This window comes from Schistosoma haematobium, chromosome 6 (genome assembly GCF_000699445.3).
Source record: "Schistosoma haematobium chromosome 6, whole genome shotgun sequence".
In the NCBI taxonomy this organism is placed as follows: Eukaryota; Metazoa; Platyhelminthes; class Trematoda; order Strigeidida; family Schistosomatidae; genus Schistosoma; species Schistosoma haematobium.
In genome coordinates this window covers 8,035,345-8,042,341 of record NC_067201.1, presented here as the reverse complement: position 1 = coordinate 8,042,341, position 6,997 = coordinate 8,035,345, and positions in this window count along the sequence as shown.

Below are 6,997 nucleotides of genomic sequence, written 5' to 3'. Positions count from 1 at the left end.
CTTAAATTCAAACTGGAACGTTTTGGAATCCATTATACAGTCGTCGATTGGATAAATAACTTTCTCCATGACAGGAGACAAAGGGTAAGGGTTAATGGGGCTCTCTCCTCGTGGGTACCTGTAAAAAGTTGGGTTCCTCAAGGTACAATCCTAGATTCTCTTCTCTTTTTACTCTATGTAAATGAATTGCCAACTGTAGCAAAATCATCCGTCCTACTCTTCGCTGATGACATAAAGATTTGGAGACCTATAGATAGTATGTTGGATAGAATGGTATTACAGGATGATCTTAGGTCATTGGTGGCATGGTTAGACAGGTGGTCACTAGAAGTAAATCCTAATAAGAGTGTAGTGATGCAGTTAAATAACTCTGACGGATCGTATCACTATACAATACGTGGATTCGTGCTACCCAAAGTAAGAAACTATAAAGATTTAGGAGTCATATTAAGCAATGATCTCAAAACCACTAGCCACTGTAAGGCTGCTGCTGTAAAAGGCTATAGAGTATTATGGTCAATTCGTAGGTCTTTCCAGTATTTAGACGATGAAATGTTTAGATTACTATATCCAAACACGAGGTACTAAGATGGTACAAGGTCTATCTAGCCTATCTTATGAAGACAGACTGAGACACCTCAACTTACACCCTTTATCTTACCTTAGAATACGGGGTGATCTAATATTGGCTTATCGTATACTGAACGATGACCTTGGTATCAACATGTCTTATCTCTTGCTTCCGTCTAGATCCGATCATTTGAAAGGACATTCGAAGAAAGTTCAAAAACCGAGATCAAATCGTTTACGTCTGGATTTCCTTTTCTCGCACCGAGTAGTGAATTACCGGAATTCTCTACCGGAACACGTAATATCAGCACCTTCTGTTAATATATTTAAAACGAGATTGGACCTCCACAGTATTACAAATTGCAATGATTAATATAGGTCAATAGACCTTTTATCCTTATTACTGAAGACTGAAAAATGTGTTACTGGTTAAATCGTTGTCAAACTCCGAATACCTGTGGCATCTATATTATCAAAGTTTAGGGTAAAATCAACTTCTCAGCTACATAGTTTGTACTGACAACACCTTTTATGACTAATTGTTTGATTCATCATGAAACTCCGATTGAACAACCTGGGTAAATGAGTTCTGAACGATCAAATGATCCACGCTTGCCTTCAATATTCTCCATGACAAGTGGGAGTGACAAGATTGCTTTGTCTTCTTAAGGAAAAAAACACACTTAATTTTCGAAAATGGGAAGTAGCAAGTGAATTTTATAATTCTATAAGAATTCAATTTTCTTTACAAGCACTTCTGAACATTTGACCGATATTTGTTCAGGTCATTGCAGATACTCATCACTCCTTGGGAAAGAAAGATAGTAATTTATGTCTATTCAACTGTGGTTTCTGACGGCTTTCGAAATTCACTTTAAGAAAATTAATCATATCAGCAGCAAAATAATAAACACGGTAGCCTAACATTCATTCTCACGCCTATAGTAATCACGTCTAAATTGACCTAAACCATTACTTCGAGGCCTTGAACATTGGTCATCATTTTTCTTGTTTGTCTGTGTTATGGTTATTTAAGAATTCTGTTTACACCTCTTCAAAGTGTCTACTTTCAGAATGCTCTGCGATGTGGTCTTCTACCTAAGCGTTTGAAAAACATTCACGAAAAGATCTTTTTGTTTTAACCTTTTAGAAAGGCGTTACTAAATCTTGGTGGGTCAATAGCGTAGCTTGCCTAGTAAAATTACGAAGTCACTAAGGATTTTTTAAGTCCCGAACCACATATTTAGAACCAGTGAACTGTCACTCGGTTCTAGGTAAATCCTTCGGTAACCCGATCACTGTGTGATGAACAGTTCGCCAATTTTCGTCAAAGTGAACGACAACAAACACGCACCAGTTAACTACATGTCATGGACTCGCGTGCAGAAGTGGTTACACTCTGTTTCTTTTACCTACTACTATTGACAAATTTCTTTAATAAGGTCATTTGTGTCATACGATTGTAGTGACTTACTTGTATCACGAGAATACGACTGGTTTAATAAAAAATTATTATAACCAGCTGTACCAGTGCTTGTTTTAATGTGCTTTTGTTTAACTGTGCTAAAAACATTCATTGGTTGTGACTGTTACGTCCAAGTTTTGCTCGTTCCAGTTATTGAAGTACGGACTATCGATCTACTTGCAAATTACGAACCCAATTTAACAACAGAACCAAGTTCCAATTTAGATACCAAATTTATTCGTAATTCACAAATAATCGACCAAATGTCGTTCTAACGACAATAATTATAACAATTACAAAACAAACCTTCAATTTTGTAGGTTCCCGGAGCAAAACTCCCAAATACCAAACCAAAGACAAAGAGAGCACCAAAATACCAAACCAAAGACAAACCAAAATGTCCGAAATAATGATATAGACAAACAAGTTCAAAAGTTAAGTAAAACAATTACATCCAAAAAACACAGTAAATTATTAATGTACAATAAAAGGTTTTAATCCGTCAAAAGTCTTCAGTTCTCCCGTAACACTCCCGACCAAAAGAACCTTGGTTCTTTTCACAGACAAATAAATAAACAACAAGAATCCAAGTATATGCATTTTCGTGTCTATAGGTAACCCTCGTGCTATTGATAGAAGAAACCAGACAAGTAGTGAATAGGTCTTTATTTCGATCTTAGCGCAGTCACAGTGGAGCGTGGGATTATCTGTTCAGACAAACAAAGGCTCTCAACATTCAATATAAGATAATAGGGAATATAACGCTTATACAAAACAAGGAAGTGAATGAATACTTGAACAATACTGTTTTGGCATATACTTGGTTGTTTGGGGTCAACTCTTAACCAACCAACCTAAGCTGTTACATTAGCTTCCCCCTAGAATCGACTTCCGTAGGAACGTCGGTTCGATTAACCTATCTATCGAAAACACCTTAGTTCTATTTCTCATCCCAAGGGAAAATTATCAACTCCCTCACTGTTTGACTTACAATCAGTGACGACTGACGCTGTCAACGATGGTCCATGGATGTCTCTTCTTTACTAGCTTGTCATCTTATTTTGTAGCATGTGATTTCTTCTACAACTACCGACGACGGTCTGCTGCGTGCTTTCAAGAGAAAGTGTGAGAATGTGGAATAAGAATATCTGAGGAAGTGCCGCGAGCGGGCTACCCAACACCATGTTGGTGAGGTACGATTTTTCCGTGCTCAGACCGGCTATCAGGTGTTTACTCACCTGCCTCTTGAGTCGCCCTCAAGTAAAAAGTAAAGAAGAATCTACTTCAAAGGTAATGGTGAAAATCAAGCAAACCTGAAGAACTGCTCCACTGCCTGCATAAAATAATAAGATACAAAATGGAAATACATAAATGTAATTGATAGTTGTTCGGTTCCATGTAAGTGCTTGGTCTCCAGAACGGATTGGTATTCTGGAAGAGAATAGACATAGTGTAGATATCTTGTGCACGAAAAACCATGAAAACAAAAAAAACTCTTTTGTAATGCATATATGTAAAAGGGTAAACTTGCTAGAAGTTGGACTCTTTAACAAAATCGATCAAACGCGTGACCTTGAGCCTGTGACGACCGCGTTTTACAACCAGGTGCGTAACCAAGGGTGCATCAGAATTCTCCACGAAAAGGAAAGGAATATACGGTTAAGAAGCAAAAAAAATTGTGTAGAGTATGCGGATCAAGTACAGTTGTGTCAAATACCCTTTTCTTGTTTGATTTAGGTATGCATGATATATTGAAGCAATATATCGTCAATTCATCCAAGTAACGAATTGGTTTGCACCTCAGAAGTAAGTCCTATTACTCATTAGTATTATGAGTGATTAATTGGTGTAAGGAAATATTGAAGTCACTTTCTCCGTGGTCTGATGTGGCTTAACGGCTAAGCACGCGGTCTAGCATTCAGGGGGGCAGAGGTTCGAGTGCGTGTGGAGCCTGCGTTTTTGTTCACCAGGCCCACTTTCAATACGATGTTTGTTGCCCGTAAGTCGCGCACATATGAGAGAAAAAATGACAAGAGGACAGATTGATATATCAAAGTGCCATATTGGAAAAGTATAAGTTCTTTGTTTACATGAATATTACCACTATAGAAAAAAAAACTACAAGTTTAGTAAATTCCCATTTTACGTTATATTTAAACTAACGAATATATATATATATCAGTTATTGACATAAAATGTCTTTTTTATAACGCTAATGTTAAGTTCCAGGACTTTGTATGGGCCACTAATAATAATTGGTTTAACGTTAGTATAGTCGTGATATTCATATTGTCAGTTCAATGTTATAATTACTAAACAGTTCCCTTATAAGTTGTTTAAAATTAGGTATGTGGAATCAATGCGGCTGACATAGTAACCTTACAGTAACGCACTGTACTATATCTTCACGGTTATTGATTCTTAAATGTCAGAAATTAAAAAAATCTGAATATTGCCAATAAAGATGGGTTATATGATCACACTAAAAAGCATGCTGCAGGGAAACTGGGTAAGTCATTACGTAAGTTTCCTAAACATGAAAAAAATGATGAGAACTTTAATAAGTACTTGACTATGGTTTAATCCAAAATGTTTTGTCTAGAAAACTACTTACTAATGGTAGTATTAATCGTATCAAGCTACTAAACATATCCTCAACCGAAAACTTTTAGAAGTAGTTCATATGGTATATATGTATAGCCAGTCTACGTGAAAAATGTATATAAATATATAAGAAGTACAGCCAACATAATTAACCAGAAAAAGAAATTATAAAACTCGCCTGGGTTGCTTTTAGAATTCGTTGTATTTGCCAGTGTTAGTTGTATGAGTTTGATTAAAATCCTCAGCCATCGTTGCGGAATACCTAGCTTATGTGTCCAGTATTTTAAAAAAAATATTTAACATAACACGTATATATCAAAGGTAAAAGGTCTGGGGAGTTGTCGGTGAGACGGAATGAGGAAAAAAAATTATTTTTAAGTAGATGCAGGGTGTGATTAGCTGCGTGGTTAGATTTTATCCTGCAGCCGAAACTGTCAACATCCTTGACTGACTAATTGGATGTGCCCAGCGAACCGTTTTAGTCATTTGTAAAGATTTATTATCTTTACATTTTGATTCCGTAATGGATTTGTCAGTTAAACGATCTAACAACACGTATGGTGGTTCATGATCTAGATAAGCCGGCTTTAGCCTATCAATACTTACTGTGTCGATGTTTCCATGTTTTTCTATCACGAAATATTTAGATTTTCTTGAAACGACTTTGAAAGGACCTTCGAATGGAGGACTGAGTGGTGCTTTTATTTTGTCACATCTTATCCAGACGTGCGTGCAATTGCTTAGGTCTTTAGGTATATATACGGCGCGCGATTGTTCACGAGTATTAATCGGCTTAATTTTAGACATGTGGTCCCGTAGTTGATCTACATAATTTTCTAAATTAAGTTTTTGACTGTTAGTATTAGGGTTAATAAATTCACCTGCTAGTCTCAGAGTTGTTCCGAAAACCAGTTCCGCAGCTGAACACTGTGCGTCAGTTTTGACAGATGTTCGTATTCTCAACATAACTAACGGTAGGAATTCTGTCCACTGATTGGGGTTTGAGTGAGATATAAGGGCGGTTTTTAGCTGACGGTGAAAACGTTCTACCATCCCATTAGCCTGAGGATGATATGCAGTGCAGCGTATCCTATTGGAGCCTAGAAGTTTAGCCAAGTTATTAAATAGTTCGGATTCGAATTGCGCTCCTCTATCCGTCGTTATTGTTATGGGTGTACCAAAAATGGTTACCCAGTTCTGCATGAAAACTTTGGCTACTGTTTCCGCTGTGATGTCCGCTATCGGGATGGCTATAGGGAATCTGGTAAATCGATCTATGCATGTAAAAAGATAATTAAAACCGTTTGAACGTGGTAAAGGACCTACCAAGTCGATATGCACATGGGCAAAACGTGCATCTGGTTGCGAGAAAACACCTATGGGTGAATTTGTGTGACGATTAATCTTTGATTGTTGACATGCTGAACACTCTCTAACCCATTTGTGTACATCCTTCTGTAAATTCGGCCATATATATCTGGCATTGATTAGTTTTGTTGAAGCTTTTGCGCCAGGATGAGACAAAGAATGAAAGTTATCATATATCAACTTTCGCATATTTTTGGGAACGAAAGGTCGCGGCATTGCCTTGGTCGTGTCACAATAAATTAGAATACCATCGATAGGTGATGGGAATTGTTTTAAATTAAGACTTGAATTGTTTGTTTTAAGTAGGTTTTGTAATTCTAGGTCCTGCTCTTGTTCGTGTCTCAACGTTTCGAAGTTTACTGTAGACTGCTGTAGCACGTTCATTTCTAGTCTGGATAAAGCATCTGCCGCCTGATTGTCCTGACCTTTGACATGTCGGATATCGCTTGTGAACTGTGATATATAGTCAAGGTGTCGGACTTCTCGAGGTGAGTATTTATCGGCTCTCGCTTTTAATGCATTCGTTAATGGTTTGTGATCCGTAAAGACTATAAATTCCCTACCTTCTAACATGTGTCGGAAGTGTTTAATGGTCAGGTAGATTGCAAGAAGTTCTCGCCCGAAGGTAGAATACCTTGTTTCGGCTGGAGCGAGTCTTTTCGAGAAGAAAGCAATTGGTTTCCAGGCGTTTTTAACCAGTTGGTTAAGGGTACCGCCTACTGCTTTATCTGAAGCATCCACCATCAAAGCAAGTGGGGAAAGAGAATTCGGATATATCAACGTAGTTGCTTGAGCCAGTTTATCTTTAAGCTGTTTAATAGCTTCGATGGCGTCAGAAGACAGTTTGAATTCTTTTGGTTTTCCTTTAAGTGAATCTGCGATAAAAGTTAATTAGACCTAGAAAACTTCTCAGTTGTGTTAGAGAACTAGGTATGGGGTATTGTTTGATGGTATCCACTTCTTTTTTGATAGGTTTAATCCCTTCTGGGC